The following is a 26167-nucleotide window of genomic DNA, read 5'->3' as shown; positions in this document are numbered from 1 at the left end:
AAGTTCAGCCGGTCAGACAGATCCGGCTGGCTACCTCACTGGGAGAGGAGCCGCTCAGGAGGACCAGGACAATAAACTTCGTGGTGGTCGACTCTCCCTCGTCCTACAACGTCATTTTAGGACGACCGGCGCTCGGCGAATTCCGAGCAGTTGTCTCAACTTTCCACCAGAAGATAAAGTTCCCCGTGGAGGACAAAGTAGGAGAAGTACGTGGAGATCAGCTAGCAGCTCGGCGGTGCTATATAGAGATGGTCCGAGCTGAGGCTTATTCCGCTCGGAAGGCGCCCCGAATTGAGGTACACGCCATAACCGAGAAACCTCCTGCTTTAATTTACGATGAAAAGGAGGAAGTTGGCCGGATGAAGTGCCGGGTGTTTTATGGGCCATCCGGACGACTCCTAAGGAAGGAACGGGCGTTACACCTTTTCATCTGGTGTACGGCGGTGAAGCGGTCATTCCAGTTGAAGTCGGCGTAGAGTCCGTCCGGGTCCAGTGTTATGATGAAGTCAACGCCGAGCGGAGGAATATGGAGCTGGATATGGTTGACGAAGAGCGTGCCAAAGCATCCGTTTGGCTGATGGCGTACCGTCAACGGATGAAGCAAAACTACAACCGGCGCGTCATTCCCCGATCATTCCAGGTCGGCGACCTTGTCTGGAAGAAAGTCAAGTCGGTAGGCGACGTCGGCAAGCTTGAAGCTCCGTGGGCGGGTCCCTTCAAAATCATCGAAAAGCTCCGCTCGGGCGCGTATTATTTGGAAGATGAGGACGGTCGGCAGCTAGATAGGCCGTGGAGCGCAAACCACCTCCAGCCTTACCGGGCGGGGTGAAAGGTGTGCCTATGTAAATCATCCTGTGTACGTCTTTCGACTGAATACTTGAAATGCAGAAATGAAAAGTCAAAAGAACGAATATAAGGCATCGTCATCAAGGAACGAAGGCCCCGCGCCGCTCGGCCGGAGGTAAAAGGGTCGAACCGAGCGCGCGAGTATCGAAGGCCCCGTATCGTCTGGACGGAGGGAAATTATCCGAGCCAAAGTGCTCGACGAAGAAGATCCTGAGCCGTTCGGCTAAGCGTACGTTCTTCAAGTCGGGCGAAAGGTGCGCTAAATACAAATTTATATACTTTTTGGTCGCCTATGTACTTGCGATGCAGGAAGTAGAAAGAGGAAAGCACATTGAGTATTCTCTGCGGAAAGGAAGGCCAAGGTCGCTCGACCTGGCAAGGAGTTAGCCTTAAAGCCGTCTAGCCCAGACGTTAAACCGTAGAGCCGCGCCGACCGGCTATAAATATCCGCGCCGACGAGCTCCGTCGTTAAAGATCAAGAGACGAGCCGGCGTCTATAAACCTTCCGAGCGGAAGACCGACGAGCTCCGTCATTAAAGATCGAGAGCCGCGCCGGCCGGCTATAAATATCCGCGCCGACGAGCTCCGTCGTTAAAGATCGAGAGCCGCGCCGACCGGCTATAAATATCCGCACTGACGAGCTCCGTCGTTAAAGATCGAGAGCCGCACCGACCGGCTATAAATATCCGCGCCGACGAGCTCCGTCGTTAAAGATCAAGAGACGAGCCGGCGTCTATAAACCCTCCGAGCGGAAGACCGACGAGCTCCGTTGTTAAAGATCGAGAGCCGCGCCGACCGGCTATAAATATCCGCGCCGACGAGCTCGTCGTTAAAGATCAAGAGACGAGCCGGCGTCTATAAACCCTCCGAGCGGAAGGCCGACGAGCTCCGTCGTTAAAGATCGAGAGCCGCGCCGACCGGCTATAAATAACCGCGCCGACGAGCTCCGTCGTTAAAGATCGAGAGTCGCGTTGGCGTCTAAAAATAATCCGAGAGGAATATCGTCGACACGGCAATTACCCGCAGCCGACAGTTAGACCGACGCTAAGTTCCGCTCAGACTCGAGGTATAAAAGGTTCTGGTCGGCCTATAACGAGCGAGTCTTGCTAGCAACACAGAGTGATATTCGGCCGCACGGAAGGGCTGGGGAAAACACTTGCAAGAATGCACCTCGAATGCCAAAGGGGTGATAGCGGACGAGCGGACAGCACAGGTATTAGCAAGTGGACAGTGCAATAAGATAGAGTACACGAAAGGAAAACATTTCATTAAAATTAAAAACCTTAGGCCGAGTGGCCTAAGTACAAAAAGATTCATGTTCAGCCGAGCGGCGAAATTACAAGAATTACTCGATTTAGTCGTAGAGGTCCCTCGGAATGTTGCTCAAGAGCTCCACTTGGTCGCCGGCCGGAATATTGGTGGACTCCGGAAGAAGGCCCTTCGACTTCAGATAGGTCATAGTAGCCGTAATGGCCAAGTCGAAAGCCGAGTACATCCGCTCGCAAATTTTCTCCGAGAACTCGGGCGATCGGATGTGGCTTTGTCGGAGAGCGGCGACTCGGCTCGGCTCAGCATCCTGGTATTCTTTGAAGGTCGCCTGGGAGCTTGTGAGGGCCTCATTCAGACTTTCAATCTTCTCCGCATCGGCCGAGCGTCCTGCCTTCTCCCGGTCGAGCTGCTCCGTCAGCTCCTTTATCTTCAACTCCAGGCCCCGAGCCTCCACGTTTTTCTTCTCCAGATCGGAGATGGCTGTGTTCTTCCGAGTGGTGGCCAGAGTTATCTTCGTGTCAAGCGACTTGACTTGTCGCTCGGACTCGGCTAGGGTGTGGGCCTGGTCAGCTGTTTTCTTCTGCTCAGCAGCCAGCAGAGTTTGAGCTTTCTTCAGCTCTTTTTGCAGCTCGGAGTAGGAAGGGCCTTGGGAGCCGCTCGGACCGCCTGCCGCCCTCAGTTGCCTTATCTCCTCGTCCGCCATAGCCAGGCGGCTAGAAACTGCTATCTCTTCCACCCATCTCTGAAGCAAGACGCATTTGTTAAAAGCCGGGCGGAAATATTCAGACAAAACTTCAAAAAGCAACAAACTTACCCCCGTAGCCGCTTGCATATGGCTGTTGGCTAAGTTCTGGAGAGGGATCATTGCTACTCGCGCCCGAGCGTCGGCCCACATCTCGGTGAGGGGCCCTTTCAAAGTAATGGTGTGCTCGGGCGCGGTGGGCCGGTCGGCTTCTGGTAGCAACTCTTCAGTTGGAAGATGAAGAGTAACTCGTATTGTGCGACCGTGACCAGGGATAGCCCGACCGGGATCAGAAGCTGGTGCAGAAAATCGCGAATGGATGGTCGAGCGTTGGACTGAACGGCGAGCAGGGGGGAGAGTGTCGACCGGAGTGGCCTCAACCGGAGTAGGCAGCTCGTCCCAGTCAGAAGGCGTCCGATCGGACGAGATGGTCTCGGGCACTGGCGCCTTGCCTTTAGCAGTCGCAGCGGCCCGGTCGGGGGGTTGGACCGCGGAGGTAGCCGAGCGCAGCGGAGTCTCCACCCGGCGCCTCTTTTGCAGTGGCTGTTCCTCCTCCCGAACGGATCCTTCCTCGGTGGCCGTTGGTTCCCTGGAGGGGGCAGCTCCGCTGGCCGCCTGCTGTTGAGAGGTCGGAGCGGCCGATTCAGCCTGGGTGCCGCTCTCTCCTTCGTGAGAACCGACCGGCTGAATGCCCAGCGCCTCCATTTCCTTGGCCGCCGCGGCCTCCAGCGCCGCTGCCTTTCTCTTTAGAACGCCGGCCATCACCGAGTCCATGACGATTTCAGCTGCATGAAAAGAAGAAGAAATCAGTTAGCAATTAAAGCAAGTGCCCAAGCAAAATTCTTACCGAAGTCGATCGGAAGTGGGGTCCGTATAGGACTCAGCCCAAAAATGTACATCACTCCCTCATGAAGAAGTTTGTTGATGTCAAGCCGCAGACCGGCTAGTACATTTGCGGCGTGAAGATAATCCAGTCGGGTCTTGAATTTCTTCAACTCGGGAGTAGGAGGTAGACTGACCTGCCACTGGGTCGGAAAGTTTGGCTGACTGGGCATGCGGATGTAGAAATAATAGTCCTTCCAATGTTTATTGGAAGTGGGTAGTTTATTGAAGAAGACCAGACCGGGCCGAGCTTGGAACATAAAGGTGCCCGGCTCGGCTTGTTTAGGATAATAGAAATAAAAAAAGACCTCCGGGCGGAGGGGAATGTTGTGAATCTTAAACAAAACGACAACGCCGCAGAGGAGACGGAAGGTATTTGGTACTAAACTTCCGAGCGGCACGCCAAAATAATTACAAACGTCTGCTATAAAGGGATGTACGGGAAACCGCAGACCGGCGGTAAATTGGTCGCGGAAGACACAGAAACCACCGCGCAGCGGTCTGTGTGGCCGAGCGGCAGGACCAGCTAGACGAACTTCGATATCCTCGGGTATTTCGAAATTGTCAGCCAAAATATCAAAATCCCGTTGTTCGAAACGGGACCGCATGGTAGTATACCATGGGCCTAGGGATTGTTCTTCGGGATGAGAGGAACTGGCCATGATCCGGATAGGAGAAATCACAAAAGGAAGTTCCAAAGACGAAGAAATGGAATTTCAAAGACTGGAGCTAGGGGAAGAAAGGCGAATTCGATACCGAAAAGGAAGGAGGAAAGCTCTAAAACCTTACTGAAGGGAGATGGATCGAGGAGAGGCGCCGGAGAGCGTCAGAAGGCAGCAACAAGATCGCCGGAGCTCCAAAGCGCAGAGAGCAGCAGTAGAGATAATGGAGGCGTGTGAAGGTGAAAAGGAAACGAAGAATTTATAGGGTGAGGGCCGAGCGGCCTCCACCGTCGGATCCAGGTCACGGGAATCAAAGCACACATCTAGCCGTTTATTTCGAATTGCTTCGATCACATCACAATATCATGCAACCGCCTCCGTACTCTGGTGGCCTTGCTCCACGTGGCAGTCAATCATTCGGAGCATTTAATGAAGGTATGATCGGCCTTGATGGCAAAGATTGGCTCAGAACGCGAGGAGATCCGGTGAAGGCCATCGTTGATTCATTCAAGGATATTTCTACGGCTGACCGAGCGGAGAATATTAGCATTGAGGAGCCGTTCGGCTAGACACACAGTCCAGTCAGTCGGACTATTCGCCTCCTTCGACTAGACTTGAAGGGGAGGCAAGTGATCCGGTAGTAAGAGAGGGCCCCCCCCTTCTTGCAAAGTCAACGCCAAGTGAAAGTCACCGGAGCAGCCGCCCATCCGAGGAGAGTGTGGCCCGACCGGACTGCCGGCCGGCCGATGGAATCGAATACCCGGATGGGTCCGGCCGGCTCGCACTTATGGTTGGAAGACACCCTGTCAAATCGGGGTTCCGACGCTCAGTTAAAAAGGTCACGGACCGAGCTGACCTTTTGACCGGCCACAGTTATAAAGCGCCCCTGTTTATTAGTCTCCACAAAGCACAGGTAAACCACTGCGTATGTTCGGTCGGATGTTGAGGTAGCTGTCCGCTCGGACGACAAGTTTGGAGCAAGGAAAAAGACCCGAGGATTTCTCCTCTGACAACCGGTAGGTTTCACGTGTGTGTCATGCCCCAAATCTTGTGACAGGGGATTCTGCTGTCCCATCGAGGGCATGCTTTGATTGTAGCGATATGGGTCAGGTAAGTTTTCTGACAGCCACATACCTAGGAAAGGACAGAGGACACGTATGCACCTAGGTACGCGTGCCCAGACCCTTCATAGCTCTATATAAAGAACCTCAGGTTTCGCCGGTGAGGCAGGTATTCTGAGATTTTGGAAGCCACTTTGTTCATGGTAGCTTACCTGACTTGAGCGTCGGAGGGCCGTCGCCGGGACACCCCTCCCGGCTCGGTTTTGCTGCAGGTTCACCGAAGCACTCGAGGATCCAGCAGGGAGCGCCGCATCCCCAGCGTTCGTTGACTCTTGGTTCGAACAGGATCAGGTTGTAAGGTTTCAAATATAGTCCCACATTGTGTAAGTACCCCATGGTAGTTTTGATGTGGTCAACCAAGTTAAGTTAGATCCTGCATATTTGATCCTTGTGTCTAAGTATGCAGGAGCTTAGGAACACATGAAGTCGAGCGGAAGACACAACTATCAAGAAGGATGGCATGGGAAAAGATCCAACATGCTTGGTGCATCCGAGGGATGAGATATTGTGAAAGAGTACACCGATGAACGAGAAGAACATATGCGATGTTTGAGGGATGAGAAGCCAAGGGAGGAAGCCTGCTTGAGGATAAGGCTGGAAGATGGGTCCGGGTAAGCCCAATTCCAGATGGACGAAATTACCCAGGCGATCGGAGCAGTGAAAGAGCTAATGGGGAGTTGCGGAGCTACTGGAGGCACCCTCAATTTGGTTGGAGGTGCCTTCATGCCTTTCTATGGGAAGGCGCCTTCAACAGGGTTAAAGGCGCATTCAACCACCCATGGAAGGCATCTTCAACCCTTTGAAGGCGCCTTAGATTGGGCAAAATGTAGCCGTTAGCGAAGATAAAACCTTATCTTCGCTTGCCTCACTGGAGACGCCTTCCAGTCTCGGATAAGATTTTCCAGGGGCTATAAAAAGACCCATGGACTTATAAAATATTCAACAACTATAACTACAACTCTTATACTCTTTCCTAGCCTATTTCTTGAGCTGTCAAAGTTTGTAAGAGGCTTCTCCACCTGCAACGAAGGAGATCTACTAGTACTTTTCACTGCTTGAGATTAACAACTATCTAAATTGTAACCAAGTTAATTTTTGACCTTCTTATATCTTTCTTTTAAGTTGTTTAGTTCAGTTTTATTATTGTTATTGTGCTACTAATCAAGTCTAAAGATCGAAAAAGGGGTTTATTTTTCTTGTAGACAATTCACCCCCCTCTTGTCAGCCTTCGCTGCACCAACACATTGAAAATACATAGGAAAGATCATGAGTTTATAAGAAAAAGATATGTCCATTGGTATGAGGTCTTTTGGGTAGAGCCCAAGAGCAAAACCATGAGAGCTTAGACCCAAAGTGGACAATATCATACCATTGTGGAGATATCTACATTTCTTTTGGTCCTAACACTCTAGTAATCTCTTTGGTGATTCACCAATAATGCCAGTCCAATGTATTATTCAATCTCTGATTCGGATGACGATGATTCGTCCCACGTCACCTTAAGGTTCTTGTGCTTCGTTCGTGTAGGACTTTTATTATTGTCTTTCTCTTTCAGTTTTAGGCAGTTGTTTTTTATGTGTCCTTCTTCATTGCAGTTGTAGCATCTTATTCTCCTTTTTCCTCAAGTAGGCTTCTTTACCTGTGACTTATTAACACTGTTAGATTTAAAGAATTTTGACAATTTCCTTACCATATGCACTTCTTGATTCATGTCGAGTGAGGAGTCGGATTCTTGCTCGATCTTCTTAGCTTTGAAAGCTAGGTTTTGAGTTGACTCCTTTTTATTTCTTAAACCTACACATCAAGTTTGTGTAATTTTAAAGTTGAAAATAAACTTTCTAAGGTACTTACCTTAAGATTCTTAAAAATATAGAATGAGTCTACTATGGATGTCTAGCCGAAATTCTTGGGAAGACATTGAGAACATATCGGAGAAAGTCTCGATTTGTTACCGTCTCTTTGAAGTTGGTGATTCTAATGATTAGTTCTTTGAGTCTAGTGTGTAGCTGAGCAACCGTTTCCCCTTCTTTAAATTGGAGGTTGCTAAGTTAGTTCCAGAGTAGATCTCTTCTTGCTAGCTTTGCCTATGAAGTTCCTTCATGCAGCTCCAGGAACTTCTCCCAGAGCTCTTTGGCTGACTCATAGGCTCCAATCCGGTTGACTTCTTGAGCTAGCAAAATGATGATCAAATGAAACTCTACTTTACTGTTGGTCACGAAGTCCGCTTGCTCCTTTTTGGTCCAGTAGTGTTCTTTCTTTTCGACTTTGTACTGATCTATAGGTGCTACAAAATCATACTTGATAGTTAATAAAATATCAAAATCAGTTTTAAAAAATACCTCCATTTTTCTTTTCCAGTTGGCGAAGTCTCCCTCAAACTTTGGCAGGTGAATACTTGCACCGACCATCTATGTGTTACTCCAGTCGACGGTCAGTCCTTCTGAGGCAGTTGGGTTCTGATACCACTGTTGGTCCTGGTGGGCCAATAAGAGGGGAGTGAATTACCTTATTAATAAAATACACACTTTCTTTTGCTTTTCGATTTTAGCAAAGACAGACAATATTAGTTAATCAAAATAAACATGAAAAAGAGTAAGAGACAAGTCCAATTTACTTGGTTTGCAATCGGAAGATTGCTAGTTCAAGACTTTGAAAGTTTCATTAAAAATCTCCTTCTGGCAGAGCGACCTCTTACAACAATTAAGTGCAAAAAACTTAGAAAGCAGTAGATAATTGAAAACAAGTGTTATACTTAACTCCTAGGATCAGTGCTCTATTTATAGACTAAGACCATGACTCTATTTATAGATTACTGGTTAAACTAGCCATTTTGTTGACGTGGCATCTCTGGGCACCCCTAACGGTGCACCTTATTTGCTTGCAACGACTCTTTAACAACTTGATGATAACATTTTATCCTTGCCCAGCACCTGGATCGGTCTGGGCACTTGGGTTGGTACTGACGTGGGCTCTAGGTGTTATCCTCATTGTAACAATTCCAAAGGACGCCTGTTCTAATCCAAGGCGGTCTAGGCGCTTGGACAAGTCAACACAGAGTTGACTTGTTCAACTGATGCTTCGGTCGAATGGGTGATTCTCCGGCCATCTAGAGTTGGGCTCTCCCGAATATAACTCCGACCTTCTTCTTGAGTAGGCTTCCTCCGCGGCTTCTCGTCTCTCGAATATCATGCACGTCCTTCTCGTCCGTCGGTGTACTCTTCCGCAATACCTCATCCCTCGAATACACTGAGTCCGTCGACTTCCTTCCTATGTCATCATTCTCGCTAGCTGTGTTTTTCGCTCGACTTCTTGCTCCTATGTTCCTACACATTTAGACACAAGGATCAAATACAACATAACCTAATTTAACCCGGTTGATCACATCAAAACTTACTCGGAGTACTTATATTAGCTAGGTACTTTTTCAGTTCACCACGAACAACTAGTGTTTGGTTCTATTTATGGATCTGTCATTGTATCATGAAAAACTGACATTCATCATAACCTCAAAACATAGTCGGATGAGAACGAATCTGCTTTAAAGAAACTGCTTGAAAGCAGTCCTCAACATCTTCATTCCTACACTCTGAGTCGGGAGACGACACTCGACAGTCCGTAGTCTACACTCAGGAATTGGGAGTTTGCACTCAGACTTAGTACTTGGACTCGATAGTCGGGAGTCTATACTCAGATTCGGGAGTTAGGAGTCTGCACTCTTTAGTCAGAAATCTACACTAGGACTCGACAGTTGGGAGTTTGTATTCGAACATATAAGACAACCTAGTTTTTCAGCCAATTTAGCTATTTCAAGCAGTTCTTTATTCTCACTTGATAGGTTAAAACAAATATGTCTGAATTTAATTTTTTTAAAATTCAAATCATTTCCTTCTATCTTCGACTTCATCGTGCTTTAGAGTAAGCATCGTTTATGCTTTAACAAGATTTAAGAACAACTTTTTTCTTAAAAGACAAGTCAATTTTCTGAATGCTCGCAATATCATGTGATCGAAGATTGTTTCTCTATTGAACTTGTTGAGTTATTGGTTAGTCATTAACAACGAACAATCTTTCTGGTTATTATATACTAAACTTCTTTAGTATGATATATACCAACATTTGATGTGATGGAAAGGGAACTTGTAAAAGTAAGAAATGGCTTTATAAGTAGGGATTTGTGTGCCTTGCGCCCTGTCGGGTTTAAGCCATAAACAAGTGTTGGTTAGGCGTGGCGCAGGCAACGCCTTGGCCAAGTGATCCATGTATCTTGTGGGTTGGGTGAGGTATGACTTAATGCCCAACTCTACCCTTTGGAGGTGTCAATTGGATTATCTATTATTGGTCCGACTTGACTTGATGCGTTGTTGTTGTACTCGACTTGACCCATATGGAAATGAGGTCAGTTCTTCCCCACTCAACAGCAATGCAGGTTTGGGTTGGGTTGGGTTAGATTGGGTGTGAGGGTCATTGTGAATGGCTATAGGGTGGTATTTAATTGTGCTCTTGCATATTTTACAAATAATAATAAGTTACTTTTTTTTACTAATACTTAATAAAACAAATATTTTTAATAAAATCAAATGAGTTTTCTTTATATTGTATCATTGTAAAGATCCCAATAATCATGTCCCCGTGTATCTCAAAGATGCAGTGTGTGTCTATATATATATATATATATATATATATATATATATATATATATATATATATATACTGCATCCTTGAAATAAGATATCATCTAGTCCATCATATTAAGGATAACTTTATCAAATTAGAATAGTTTTATCAAGGTAAACAAGATTTATCAAATTAGAGTAATTTTGATCAATATTAAAATAATTTTAATTAAAATTATAGATATTTTTAATGTATTGTAGTAGTTTTAATTAAAATTGTTGAAATAGTATTGGAATAAGTTTATTTTGGGAATGAAAAAATAAAATAAAATGGGTACACTTTTGATTTTTTTTTTAATACGAGGTGTTTTTTACTATAATAAAAAAAGTTTTTTAAAAAATAACTTTAAAAAAATTACTATCTTAGTTTATAAATTATTAGAAAATTGGTCTTTTGATCAATTTAAAAGAACAATTAAAAGGTTTAAATATTTTCAAAGGTTAATGTGATTAGACTAAACATTTCAAAAGAGAACTCAAAATATAGTATTCTAAATTCTATTTAATTTTAAAATAATAATAAAGTTTTTAGCATGATATTAAAATCATTATATTCTCTTCTATGTGTGCGTTTTGTTTATAATTGTTTATTTTTTATTAAAAAAATCCATATGAAAATATTTTAAAATCAATTTGAGATTGTGAAAATCATACTTCTGGTAAGTTTTTGAAACTTTATCTTGGAAATTCGCTAGATGTTGAAAGATATCCAAATTTCAAATAAAAAATGGAGATGCGGGGTATCGAACCCCGTGCCTCTCGTATGCAAAGCGAGCGCTCTACCATTTGAACTACATCCCCAATATATGCTATTGTTGAAATTCTTTTAGTTTTTGAAACTTTATCTTCGAAATTGAAGTGAAGGATATCCAAATTTCAAATAAAAAGTGGAGATGCGGGGGATCAAACTCCGTCCCTCTCACATGCAAACCGAGTGCTCTACCATTTAAGCTACATCCCTGATATTTGCTATTATTATAATTATAGAATTATTTAATTACATTATGTTATTATTATGTTGCATCCGTTTTTGATAAATTTGGAGCATTAGTGAAAATTTATTAGCTTTAAAAACTTTAATCTAGCAGGCTTGTAGCTCAATAACCCTAATATTGAGTTAAACGTAACATTAGAATTTTAACAAAATGCTAATCGAAATTTAAAATTTTCATTATTTTCTCTCTCTTTCTCTCTTGTTTTTTTTCCTCGTGGAATTGTGAATTTTGAACCAACAATTTGTCCAATAAACTTCTTTCCTTAGCTTGGTCCTTCAGCTATTTGATCTCTTCTACTATTTCATAGGCGCAATAATTCTTTTTAATCTTAATCTTTTTTGTTTATAATTGTACGATGTGTTATGAATATAAAAATCAGGGAGCCGCATTTTTCTAATCATTAAATAGACCTCCCTTTTGTATTTTTAATTAAAAGATCATCCATCCCACTAATAACTTAGGTATAATTATCCAATTGTCCTTTAATTTATTGTTTCCCATCACATGTAGGTATTATATATGTAGTGACAACTATGATTTCATAATTACTGTATATGTTGTAGTAGTAGCTACGGTTTAACTTCAAATTGCTAATAGCATTTGCATAGTCTAGTTGATTAATTGATCTACCCAAAATTTGTTCAAAATATCAAATGGAGGATTAGCTTCTTTTATTCCTAAATGACTAAACTTGGAAAGAACTTTATCTATATAGTGAGATTTGTTGATGCAATAAACCTTCAGGGTTTCGATGTTTAACAATATATCTAAGTCTAGTCTATTTAACTAAGAATTTATCCAAACAAGACTTGATGTTTGGATGTAAAGGATGTGAGTGAAGTCCTAACTAGAGGTTTAGTAAGTGAGAAGTCTACTAAGTGATTAATCCTAACTAGTTGTTAGATAAGGGAAAGTTCTAATTGGAGGTTAGGTAGTGAGAAGTGTACGGAGTGACTAGTCTTAACTAGAGGTTAGACAAGGAAGTTCTGGTAAGAGGGAATTGGAAAGAAGTCTTGGCAGATCGAGGATATCGAGTAGAAAGTCCTAGAGATCGAGGACACCAAGTGAGAAATCCTGGGAGTCGAGGATACCAGGCGGGAAGTATAGTAGGTCGAGGACCGTAAGTCTAGTAGAAAGTCTCGAGAGTCAAGATCAAGCTGAGCAAAAGTCCAAATTGGTTTGGAGGACTCGAGGCTTATCAAGGTAAAATCCTAAAGAGTAGACCTTAGGTGGTAAAATCATGAAGGAGTTGACCCCAAGCAAAAAGTAAGCCTAGTAAGTCAAGTAGACTTACAAGTTTAGACTAGGTTGCTTATTTATATTTATATGTATGTCTTGCAAGAACCTGGAGTTAACAACGAGACTGAAGAAGAAAACAAACACAAACTAGATGCAACAAGACTAAGTTTGGAGTGAACCAGACTTGACTCGAGTCAAACCGGGCCTAAATCGATTCGGTAGACCGAATGGGTTTTGTAGAGCTATTGGGTTCAATTGACTGAGTTCAAGTTCAGACTTGAATCAGTGACTTGGCTTGGTTCAGTTGACTGGATAATTTGTCCGATCGACCGACTAGGTTAGATTGACTAAATTGTTGAGTTGTTAGAGATGATGACATGATAGGTTAACATGGAAGCTAATGTGAAAAAAAAAAAATCAGGTTTACCTATATGATGTAGATGAGGATAAGGATAAGTCAGATGATGTGGATAACGATAAGGATAAGTCAGATAATATGAATAAAACTAAGGCTTGATCCGGACATAGCTTGATCCAAATAAGAGTTGATCCTAATAAGGATCTAATCTAACTCTATAAAGGGAGACAAAGACTTTACATTCAAGAAAAACACTTCTTTCATTATACTCTCCATCTATGTGCTCAGACGAACGTACCACAAAGCTCTACGACTAGGGAATCTCCAAAAGGGGTGCTCTGCGCTCAAGACTCCTGGATCGACCGTAATATTTATTTTATTTACTTTACAAGCTGTGTTATATTTTAATATTCTTTGTGTTGAATATGTGTGCATGGAGAAGAGGTGGAAGAGGATAGAATCTCTATTGTGAATGAGACTTTAGTCCTACATTGGGAGTTTCATGGCATATTGGTTGGTTTATATTGATTCACATGCATTGAGGATGTGAACAAATGCATGGGGAGAGACTCTCTCTCACGCGTGGGTGCGCAGGGGGGAGGGTGCAAATCTAGGGTTTGTATTGCACTGAACCATATTGACTCGTGTGCGAGCATGACCTGCGCGCGTCGAATGTTGGACCGATCAGGGCAAAATTTTCCCAAGTGGAACAACCAACATTTTGCCACGTAAACCTTTTGTTGCTGTGTAATGGATGCATTAAATTTGAGATTAATGAAAAATAAAAAATGGTCGAGTGATAATGAGTGAAACGGTAGGCGTTTCACTGCTCGACGAGTAATAGTCATTAATCGACCATTAACGTTATCGTTGATTTGAGCTCCTATATAAGGAGGTTGCGATCACAGGCAGACGACACACAACAACACAAGCAGAAGCTCTCTACCTTAATTCCCTTCTCCTCTGTCGTACAACTCCTGCTCGGCAGAGTGCCCGTGATAGCAATCGGGTGGCACTCAATTCGCCGTGACCACCAGTGCTTGGTGGGAATCATGGTCAATTGTTGTATCCTGGGAAACAAATGATCCTAGTGAGTCTTGAAGCATAGCCGGAGGTGGGCGAATCTGTTTCAAGGAAACTGCGACTCTCGTAGGCCGTAGTCCTTTTTTCCCGCTTGGGAGGTTGTTCGCCCGCTCGTGCTCCTTTGCTCCTTTAGTCGCTCGACCTATCTGCTTCTCCCGTCGGCCACTTGCTCGATCAGCCTCTCCACTCACCCGCTCGGTAATTTTTCCTGACCGGCTCAGCTTGACCGACTAACACTTCTCGCTCAGGTTGCATTTCTGCTTCGCCAGACCGACATCAACTCGCTCGACCTATCTTCTTCGCCCGACCGGCCTCTCTGACCGCTCAGCCTGTCTGCTTCATCCAACCGGCCTGTCTGCTCGACCTATCTTCTTGCTCGACCAACCTATTTGCTCAGCATGTCTTCTTGCCTGACCGGCCTCTTTCCTAGTCTACTCTCTGTCTGGCTGAACTTGCTTGGCCTTACTATCCGGTCAGCCAATTAACTGCTTGTCTGCTCGACCATTAAGTCCGCTCGGACTTTGCTGCTAGGACTTGAAGCTCGGTTTGCACTCAGCAATTAACATAAACCAACCCCTGCTGGCAGCCTGAGATTATCCACTCATGTCATCTCGACTATAAGTTGAATTTAATTTAATGTAGTTTAAATTCAGCTAATACCCCATAAATCTCTGGCAACAAATTGTTTCTTCCAACAATCTTGAAATAGTCTCGGTTCTATTGAGATGATCACAGAAGAGAATGTTGAGGTGCAACAGACTCAACACCTGAAGGCTCTCTCCTCCCCGATTGGAACTATGCCAATTAATCATGGGGAAAAGCTTGAGAAGTTCAGTGGACTAAACTTTAAGAGGTGGCAGCAGAAGATGCTCTTCTACTTGACCACACTCAACCTGGCTCGGTTCTTGACTGACGACCCTCCCAAGCGTGCTGAGGATGTTGATGCATAAACCATCAGTGCAGTCGAGGCATGGACTCATTCTGAGTTCCTTTGACAAAATTACATCCTCAACTACCTTGCCGACTCACTGTACGCTGTGTATAACATGAAGAGAACGACTAAGGAGCTGTGGGAGTCCTTGGACAAGAAGTACAAGATGGAGGATATAGGGGACAAGGAGTTTATAGTGGGCCGATTCCAGGACTATAGGATGGTTGACTCCAAGACGGTGATTAGCCAAGTCTAAGAGCTTCAGGTGATCTTGCACAAGATCCCTCAGAAGGGATAGTTCTGAATGAAACCTTCCATGTGGCTGCTATTATTGAGAATTTGCCCCCAGGCTGGAAGGAATTCAAGAACTACCTGAAGCACAAGTGGAAGGAGATGAATGTGGAGGAACTCATTGTTCAACTTCGCATCGAAGAAGACAACAAGAGTTCAGAGAGAAAGATGTTCTCTCAAAATACTGTGAAAACCAACGTGGTTGAGCACGGTCAAAACTCAAAATGGAAGAACCCCAAGTCTTCCAAGATAGGACCCAGAGGAGGCATTAGCAAGAAGAAGTTCTCTGGGAAGTGCTTTAACTGTGATAGAGTGAGTCACAAATCTTCGGAGTGCAGGAAGCCGAAGAAGAAGCAGGAGGCCAACTTGAACGAGGGACCAGAAATGTGCGACCTCTGCATAGTGGTCTCAGAACTAAACCTGGTCGGTTTAAACCCGCGGTAATGGTGGATCGATACTAGAGCCACCAGGCATGTGTGCTGCAACAAGGAGTTACTCCACAACTTCGAAGAAGTTACTGGAGACAAACTGTTCATGGGGAACTCAGCAACCTCGGACATTATGGGCCAAGAAAAGGTGGTGTTGAAGATGACCTCGGGCAAGGACCTTACTCTGAACAATGTGTTGTATGTTCCAAAGATTCGGAAGAATCTAGTGTCCGAATCACTGTTAAGCAAGCATGACTTTCGCATTATTTTTGAATCAGACAGAGTTATATTGTCCAAGTATAGAATGTTTGTAGGAAGGGGCTATGTATCTGATGGACTATTCAAACTCAATGTAATGGCCATTAGGCCCAAGATAAATAAGAATAAAAGCTCTTCCACTTGTATACTTGAGTCTTCATGTTTGTGGCACAGGAGACTAGGACATATTAACTACGATGTATTACATAGATTAATAAATATGCAAAGCATACTTACATTTCACCTTGACCCAAAACACAAGTGTGAGAATTGTGTTGAAGTGAAAATGACAAGGTCATCCTTTCAACATATTGAAAGAAGTAACGAACCACTTGACCTAATCCACACTGATGTGTATGATCTAAAAAGAATGCCAACACGTGGTGGTAATAAATATTTCATCACTTTTGTAGATGATAACACAAAATACTGTATATGTATATTCTTAAAAGTAAGGATGAAGCTATAAAGAAATTTACTCTCTATAAGAATAAGGTTGAAAATCAGCTTAATAGAAAGATTAAGGTAGTTCGAAGTGATTGAGGCGGTGAATATGTATCACCGTTTGTTGAGTTATGTGATGAACATGGGAGCAGACACGAAACAATAGCTCCTTATACTCCTCAGCAAAATGGAATTGCTGAGCAAAAAAATCAAACTGTAAATGTAACGACCCAATTTTCCCTATTTCGAGTTCTAAAAGTCCTTATAAAAATCTAGAAATGCTATAGAAAAATTCTAGAGATTTTTAGAAATTTTTAGAGTATTTTTACGTAATTTTTGGAGTTTGTTTGGTATTTTTACCAAAAGAAAGAAGTTTAAAAAAATATATATATAAAAGTGTTAAAGCTGGGTTTTGAACCCAAGAGCTCGGACCCAAACCAGATTCTAACGGACTCAGCCAACCATCTGGTCTACGGATGTTTTGTTAATTATATATGAAGCGATATATATTTAAGTAGTAGTTAGGAACAGTAAAATAAATTGGAAATAAAAGTGCACAGCAGAGGATTCGAAACCGCAACCCTTGACTTGGTCAAAACCGCAGCCAACCAACTCTTCCACGAGTATTTCGTGAAAAGGTAAGGAGCGAAATAATCTTAAGCCATAACAGAATACCCTAGGTTATAAAAGGATAAGTTAGGAGAGGGATTAATTATTTTCTTTTCCCTCAAAATTTCTCTTCTCACACTCGGCGACGGCGTCTGCGATTTCCTGTTCTCGGGCGAAGACGAAGCCGAGGCTAGGGCTTCGTCTCCGGCGGCCGGCGAGCGTCTTCTTCCGTGAGTTCTTCACCGATCCAAACTCCTCTCGTAAAGGAGAACTCGAAGGCGCGAAGAAGACCGAGATTTCAAGCTCGCCGCAAGCCCTAGAAGAATTAGAAGTTCTTCTCTTCGGCTGTAAGTCCAAGGAACACATGTGAGTTGCTACTCACCTGCAGTAGGATAGCTCCGATTGTTCCTTTCTTTTCCGAAAGCTTTGGGATAAATTGTAGGTGGTTGTGTTTTTGATCGGATTCTTGTTTTCCATGATTTCGTAGCATGTTGTTAAGGATGGTTGGTTTTGTTTTCTGCTATGAATCACATAAAGAAGATAGAAGAGTTTTTGTTTTGGTGTTTCCTTGTTTGTTCGAGTTTTGCTGTGAAGCATGTTTAAGGATTTTGTTTGCTGCCGTGAGGTTCAAGGAAGAACATGAAATGGTTTAATTCGGAGCATGCAGTTTAGTGGCATTGGGAAGCATCTTAGTTTAGATTTTTTCCTTTGTTTTGGAACTTGCTGTACAGAATTAAGGAATTGATAGAGCTTTAGTTTCCCTTCATGTTTTGGATCATGCTGTATAGAATTGTTGCTAGGGATTTAGTCTTCCTTTCATGACTTCGGAACAGTTTTGAGTATCTCAGTTGTAGTATCTCAGTTTTTGATATGCCTCATGAATTTCATATTAGCCTTGAGATCTTGTTGTTGGTTGCTTAGTAAGAATAGTTTTTTTTTAGCATTGACAGATTTCTTTTCCATTGCTAATATAAGTGTAGTTTTCCTTTTCTAGCTTTACCTTAGTACGAATTCTCAGTATTTCCTGATGTAGCATGATATTCTGTTAATTCCATGCAGCAACGATTCCTTTATTTTCTAGATTCTATTGCATGCCTAGTAGTTGAATTTGTTTTACTATCACAGCATGCTTAAGTTGTTCTAGTTTCCTATTTGCTATTGGAATAACATGAGCAATTCTATTTTTATAGCATGCAGATTTTAGATAAGCTTAGTATGCAGATTTTGATAGGCTTGATATGCAGATTTTTGTTAAGCTTTGCATGCAGATTTATGTTAAGCTTTGTATACAGATTTTCAGTACGCAGGGTGTGTTCTAGTGCACACCAACTGCTTGATAAAATGCTTAGCTCAATATAATGCTACAGTAGGCATTTTAATAGCTCAGTTAATGCAGTAGAAGCATTTAAAATAACTTATTTAGTCTTGCTTCAGCTTATATGGGACTACGGTCCAATGGGTGGGCTCCCACAGTCGCCTCTAGGTTCAGATAACCTAGTTCTAGGTTCAGATAACCTAGTTAAAGCAAGGTAAGAAAATTAATTATGAAATTAGTATTTTATTTTCAGCAGTGGCACTGTACTGGATTAGATATCCATTGGGTTGGGCTCCCACAGTCGTCCCTAGGTTTAGATAACCTACTAGACTCGGAACTTGCAATCCCGGGTTTAGTTAGGGATGCGCGCACAGCAAGTACAGTTGCCGGGCCCATCAGCAGCATGATTACTATTTTGATCTATTATTTAAATAGTTTTCAAAACTTCACAAATTAGTTATGTGAATACAAGTTAGACTCAGTTTAGCATTAATTAGTTCAGCTAATGTATCAGTTCAGTTTCCTATTGGTACACATGATAGTTCTATGATTAGCTGTACATGTTTAGTATTTCAGTTAGCATGATTCCTTTGCTATTTATGAGTATGATTAGCTATACATGTTTAGTATTTCAGTTAACATGATTCCTTTGCTATTTATGAGCATGAGTAGCTATACATATTAGCTTTTCAGTTAGTTGATTTCTTTGCTATTTATGAGCATGAGTAGCTTTACATGTTAGCATTCAGTTTTAGCATGTTTTTATTTATATACATGCATATCGAGTTTTTGTGAGTAGGATAGCGCTCACTAAGCTTTTAGCTTATAGATACTATTTTCCTCCTACTGCAGATAAAGGAAAAGCTAAAGTATAAGGAAGAAGGCGACAAGGAGATGCTGTGACGGTGTGTGATGTGTGGACTTTGGAGATCCTTGAGACTTAGCTAAAGAACTCACTTAGTTTAAGAATTTCTTTAGTTTAATTTCTTATTAAGTTGATGAGAAAATTTTGTAGTAAGAAGTTATGTTTCAGCTTTTCATTACTTACATGATTTGATTTATTAAACTGCGTGGTTGTGAAAATATATGTTCCAGCCGCCTGTGGCTGAGTATACTCTGTATGTATTTACGGATATGGTCACCGGTACAGGGGAGACTCTGCCGAAATTTTTCGGTAGGGTTTCCATGTGATTTTTTTATCATACCGATTAAGTAGAGTTAGTAGTCAAGTAACGGTCATCCTTAGAGTGTAGTAGTAGTAAGAAGGGTGGACGTTACAGTTGGTATCAGAGCAGTTCCCATTCTCCAGCATCACACACATCAGCATCAGCCTTGCCGCCTTCCAAGTAAGAATACCTTTACTCTATTTATGTTTCTTGCTTTCATGTTTAGGAATAATTATAGCATGCTTATGTGTGATAGCCTCTAACATGTTTATAGTAGCTAGTTAAACGTGATTAGATTAGTTATGTACATCCTCTATGTCTTTAGAAATGGCACGAGGACGCCCAGTTAAGAAGGCACCAGCTACTGAGCCCCAGCAAGAGGCAGGCAGTTCAGTGCCTCCCTCAGAGCAGCAGCTAGCTGAACAGCAACAGGAGATAGCCACCTTAAAGGTTAATCAGCAGAATACTCCCACAGTCACCCCGGAACCTAACCTAGCGACCCCAGCATTTATAGAGGTTCCACCAGTCCAGCCCACAGCACCAGTAGCTCCAGCAGCGAAAGCCAAGAGAGAGGCTTACCTGATCCAGTGGCAGCGAATCAAGCCCGAGAACTTCTCAGGCACCAGCGAACCATGGGATGCTCAAGCCTGGTTCAAAACACTGGAGAGCACGATGGAGCTTCTGGACTGGCCAGAACAGGAGAAGGTGAAGTGTGCCTCCTTCTGCCTGACAGGAGACGCACGTATGTGGTGGGAGAGAGTCAGAGCGAAGCGCCCAGTGAATCAGATGACATGGGCTGACTTCGAGAAAGAATTCTTCGAGGAGTTCTTTCACATGCGGGTCACAAACCGCCACTACGACGAGTTCACGGAGTTTCGTCAGGGCAACCTTTCAGTTGAGGAAGCCGTGAAGAAATTCAACAGGTTGGCTCGTCTATGCCCAGAGCTAGTCAGCACAGAGAAGGAACGAATCCGGTTGATGCTCAAGATGCTGAGGCCAGAGATAGCAGTGAACGTGGCTGGTGGCATACATAGGCCACAAACCACAGAGGAGCTAGTGAGCAGTGCCTTGACTACCGAGCACTACCAGAACAGTATCAAGCAGCAGAAGCAAGTCTCCCCAGAGTCCAAAGGCCAAGGAAACTCTCACACTCAAAAATAGCAAGGCCACAGCTCTAACTGGAAAGAGAACTCCAATAGCAAGCGCAAATCAGGGAGTGATCCAAAAGGAGGACCATCTAGTAAGCGACCCAGTTATCCAAAGTGTGCTACTTGTGGGAAATTCCACCCAGGGGTTTGTCGCAAGGGCACACGAGGATGCTTTGAATGTGGACAAGAAGGGCACATGGCCAAGCAGTGCCCGAACAAGACCGGTCTCCCTCAGCCACAGCAGGCCAGCCAGCTCAGTTATATCAGATGCAGGCCGCTCTAGAAAGTCCACTTATCAGCCAGGGCAGATTAGAAGCCCCTCCAGCTACGGCGAATGCGAGGATCTACTCACTCACCAGAGAGGACGTAGCTAATGCCTCGACAGTTGTCACAGGTCAGATTAACATTTTACAGTATAGTGCTACTGTTCTATTTGATACTGGGGCAACCCATTCTTATATAGCCAGGGCATTCGCCGAAAAGTTAGCAATACCCCCAGAGGTACTCAGTAGTCAGTTTCTAACAACATTACCTTCGGGAGAAGTTATGACATCCACGCACTGGCTCAGAACACTGCCAGTCATGATAGCAGACAGAGAACTCTTTTGTGATCTGATAGTGCTAGACATGACTGACTACGATGTCATATTTGGAATGAACTTCCTGATCAGATACGGTGCCTCCATAGAGTGCCGTAAACAGAAAGTCGTATTCCAACCTGAAGCAGAAGCACAGTTCGAGTACATCGAAGAACCCAAGAGAAAAAGGGCAAGTTAAGTCCTCGATACGTAGGACCCTACCCCGATCACAGAGAGAATTGGGAAGGTAGCTTACAAGCTAGACTTACCTCAAGATATGTCAGCAATACACAATGTATTTCATGTCTCCATGCTAAAGGAGTGTATTCACGACCTTAGCCAAGTGATTCAGCCTCAGACAGTGTAGATCCAAGAGGATCTTAGCTATGAGAGCAGACACAGATAGTGGACAGAGCAGACAAGAGACTAGGAAACAGAGAAGTGTCATTAGTAAAAATCATCTGGTAGAACCAGAAGCACGAGAAAGTTACTAGGGGAGCGTGGAGACATCATGAGACAGAAATATATCCAGAATTATTCTAAGTTCGAGGACAAACTTTTTATAAGGGAGGGAGAATTGTAACGACCTAATTTTCCCTATTTCGAGTTCTAAAAGTCCTTATAAAAATCTAGAAATGCTATAGAAAAATTCTAGAGATTTTTAGAAATTTTTAGAGTATTTTTACGTAATTTTTAGAGTTTGTTTGGTATTTTTACCAAGAGAAAGAAGTTTAAAAAAAAATATATATAAAAGTGTTAAAGCTGGGTTTTGAACCCAAGAGCTCGGACCCAAACCAGATTCTAACGGACTCAGCCAACCATCTGGTCTACGGATGTTTTGTTAATTATATATGAAGCGATATATATTTAAGTAGTAGTTAGGAACAGTAAAATAAATTGGAAATAAAAGTGCACAGCAGAGGATTCGAAACCGCAACCCTTGACTTGGTCAAAATCACAGCCAACCAACTCTTCCACGAGTATTTCGTGAAAAGGTAAGGAGCGAAATAATCTTAAGCCATAACAGAATACCCTAGGTTATAAAAGGATAAGTTAGGAGAGGGATTAATTATTTTCTTTTCCCTCAAAATTTCTCTTCTCGCACTCGGCGACGGCGTCTGCGATTTCCTGTTCTCGGGCGAAGACGAAGCCGAGGCTAGGGCTTCGTCTCCGGCGGCCGGCGAGCGTCTTCTTCCGTGAGTTATTCACCGATCCAAGCTCCTCTCGTAAAGGAGAACTCGAAGGCGCGAAGAAGACCGAGATTTCAAGCTCGCCGCAAGCCCTAGAAGAATTAGAAGTTCTTCTCTTCGGCTGTAAGTCCAAGGAACACATGTGAGTTGCTACTCACCTGCAGTAGGATAGCTCCGATTGTTCCTTTCTTTTCCGAAAGCTTTGGGATAAATTGTAGGTGGTTGTGTTTTTGATCGGATTCTTGTTTTCCATGATTTCGTAGCATGTTGTTAAGGATGGTTGGTTTTGTTTTCTGCTGTGAATCACATAAAGAAGATAGAAGAGTTTTTGTTTTGGTGTTTCCTTGTTTGTTCGAGTTTTGCTGTGAAGCATGTTTAAGGATTTTGTTTGCTGCCGTGAGGTTCAAGGAAGAACATGAAATGGTTTAATTCGGAGCATGCAGTTTAGTGGCATTGGGAAGCATCTTAGTTTAGATTTTTCCTTTGTTTTGGAACTTCTGTACAGAATTAAGGAATTGATAGAGCTTTAGTTTCCCTTCATGTTTTGGATCATGCTGTATAGAATTGTTGCTAGGGATTTAGTCTTCCTTTCATGACTTCGGAACAGTTTTGAGTATCTCAGTTGTAGTATCTCAGTTTTTGATATGCCTCATGAATTTCATATTAGCCTTGAGATCTTGTTGTTGGTTGCTTAGTAAGAATAGTTTTTTTTTAGCATTGGCAGATTTCTTTTCCATTGCTAATATAAGTGTAGTTTTCCTTTTCTAGCTTTACCTTAGTACGAATTCTCAGTATTTCCTGATGTAGCATGATATTCTGTTAATTCCATGCAGCAACGATTCCTTTATTTTCTAGATTCTATTGCATGCCTAGTAGTTGAATTTGTTTTACTATCACAGCATGCTTAAGTTGTTCTAGTTTCCTATTTGCTATTGGAATAACATGAGCAGTTCTATTTTTATAGCATGCAGATTTTAGATAAGCTTAGTATGCAGATTTTGATAGGTTTGATATGCAGATTTTTGTTAAGCTTTGCATGCAGATTTATGTTAAGCTTTGTATACAGATTTTCAGTACGCAGGGTGTGTTCTAGTGCACACCAACTGCTTGATAAAATGCTTAGCTCAATATAATGCTACAGTAGGCATTTTAATAGCTCAGTTAATGCAGTAGAAGCATTTAAAATAACTTATTTAGTCTTGCTTCAGCTTATATGGGACTACGGTCCAATGGGTGGGCTCCCACAGTCGCCTCTAGGTTCAGATAACCTAGTTCTAGGTTCAGATAACCTAGTTAAAGCAAGGTAAGAAAATTAATTATGAAATCAGTATTTTATTTTCAGCAGTGGCACTGTACTGGATTAGATATCCATTGGGTTGGGCTCCCACAGTCGTCCCTAGGTTTAGATAACCTAAGTAAACCCTATTAGACTCGGAACTTGCAATCCCGGGTTTAGTTAGGGATGCGCGCACAGCAAGTACAGTTGACGGGCCCATCAGCAGCATGATTACTATTTTGATCTATTATGTAAATAGTTTTCAAAACTTCAGAAATTAGTTATGTGAATACAACGATGCGAGTTGGATATCTGACATAAAACACTCTAAGTTTTTGAGTGGATATATATTTACTCTTGGCGATGGAGCCATTTCTTGAAAATCTTCTAATAAAACTGTAATAACCAGATCCACGATTGAATATAAGTTTGTAGCTCTTGACAAATGTGGTGAAGAGGTTGAATGACTACAACAATTCTTAGAAGATATTCCACGATGGTCAAAACCTGTGCTGGTAATTTGCATACATTGTGATAGTTAATCAGCAATTGGTCGGGCACATAGCCATTTATATAATGGTAAGTCTAGACATATACGTCGTAGACATAATACCATTAGACAACTACTCTCAACGGGAGTTATCACTGTTGACTATGTGAAGTCAAAGGATAACCTAGCGAATCGGCTAACCAAAGGGTTAAATTGAGAGTTAGTTGCAAGCTCATCATAAGGAATGAGTTTGATGCCGTTTTCAGCGATCAGTACAGAAAACACCCAACCTATGCTAATTGGAGATCCGAAGAACTAAGTTCAAAGTGATAACTAATTTGCACTGACTAGACACACTATGGGGGATAACCCAATGAAACAATGACTAGACTAGGGTAAGCCGATGAGCTTTTAATGATCAAGAAGAGTATATGACAACTCTTGAGGGATCACCTATGTGAGAAAGAAGTGGGGCCGCTTCGAAGAGAATTGGAGGCACAATTCTTTGAGTTTCTCATAGAACCAGGCGTGTTCATGGCCAAGAACGAACACACTCATGAGAACTAAGTTGTATCAGGGAGAGTCTTGGGTGAGATTTGTCACTGCTTACACAGACAGTAGTATAGTTCAAGGACATCGTGTCTACTATCAACAGTAAGCAACTAGATCTTTACAAGGGAAGGTTCAAAGGATAAAACCTTCTTATCCTATACTTGACTCAACTGCTGAATGCTATCAGATACCATATCTCCATTCATATGGGGGATTATTGAATATGTGTGAATGGAGAAAAGGTGGAAGAGGATAGAAGTTCCATTATGAATGAGACTTTAGTCTCACATTGGGAGTTTCATGGAATGTTGGTTGGTTTATATTGATTCACATGCATTGAGGATGTGAACAAATACATGGGGAGATGCTCTCTCTCACGCATGAGTGCGCAGGGAAGGGGGGGGGGGAGGGTGCAAATCTAGGACCCGAATTGCATTGAACCATTTTGACTCGTATGAGAGCACGACCTGCGTACGTCGAATGTCGGACCGGTTGGGGTAAAATTTGTCCAAATGAAACAATCAACATTTTGGCACGTAAACCTTTTGCTATTGTGTAATGGATATATTAAATTCAAGATTAATGTAAAATAAAAAATGGTCGAGTGATAACGAGTGAAACGGTGGGTGTTTCACTGCTCGATGAGTAATGGTCATTAATCGACCATTAATGCTGTCGTTGATTTGAGCTCCTATATAAAGAGGTTGCGATCACAGGCAGACACCACACAACAACACAAGCAGAAGCTCTTCACCTTCATTCCCTTCTCCTCTATCGTGCAACTCCTGCTCGGTAGAGTGCCCGTGATAGCAATCGGGTGTCACTCAGTTCGCCGTGGGCACCAGTGCTTGGTGGGAATTATGGTCAACCATTGTATCCTAGGAAATAGACGACCCTAGTGAACCTCGAAGCATAGCCAGAGGTGGGCGAATCTGTTTCAAGGAAACTGCGACTCTTGCAGGCTTTGGTCCTTTTTTCCCGCTCAGGAGGTTGTTCGCCCGCTCGGGCTCCTCTGCTCCTTCAGTCGCTCGGCCTGTCTGCTTCTCTCGATCGGCCACTTGCTCGGTCAGCCTCTCCGCTTGTCTGCTCACCCGCTCGACAATTTTTCCCGGCTGACTCAGCTTGACCGGCTGCCACTTCTACCTCGGGTTACATTTCTGATTCGCCCGACCGACATCAGCTCACTCGACCTATCTGCTTTGCATGATCGACCTCTTTGATTGCTCATCCTTTTTGCTCGGCCTGTCTTCTTGTCTAACCGACCTCTCGCTCTGCCTATCTGCTTTGCATGACCGGCTTGTCTACTCGGCCTGTCTTCTTGGCCGACTAGCCCGGTCGAACTTGCTCGGTCTTACTGCCCGGTCGGCCAATCTACTACTTGTTCGCTCAGCCATTAAGTCCTCTCGAACTTTGCTGCTCGGACTCGAAGCTCGGTCTGCACTCAACAATTAGTAGAAACCAGCCCTTGCTGGTAGCCTAAGATTATCCGCTCAGGTCATCTCGATTGTAAGTTGAATTTAATTTAGTGTAGTTTAAATTCAGATAATACCCCATAAATTTCCGGCAACAGATTGTTTCTTCCAACACTTTGTGCTTGTGTTAAAATTGTAAGATGAGTTTT

This window comes from Zingiber officinale, chromosome 8A (genome assembly GCF_018446385.1).
Source record: "Zingiber officinale cultivar Zhangliang chromosome 8A, Zo_v1.1, whole genome shotgun sequence".
Taxonomy (NCBI): domain Eukaryota; kingdom Viridiplantae; phylum Streptophyta; class Magnoliopsida; order Zingiberales; family Zingiberaceae; genus Zingiber; species Zingiber officinale.
The sequence above is the reverse complement of the archived record's forward strand: the minus strand, read 5'-3'. Positions refer to the sequence as shown.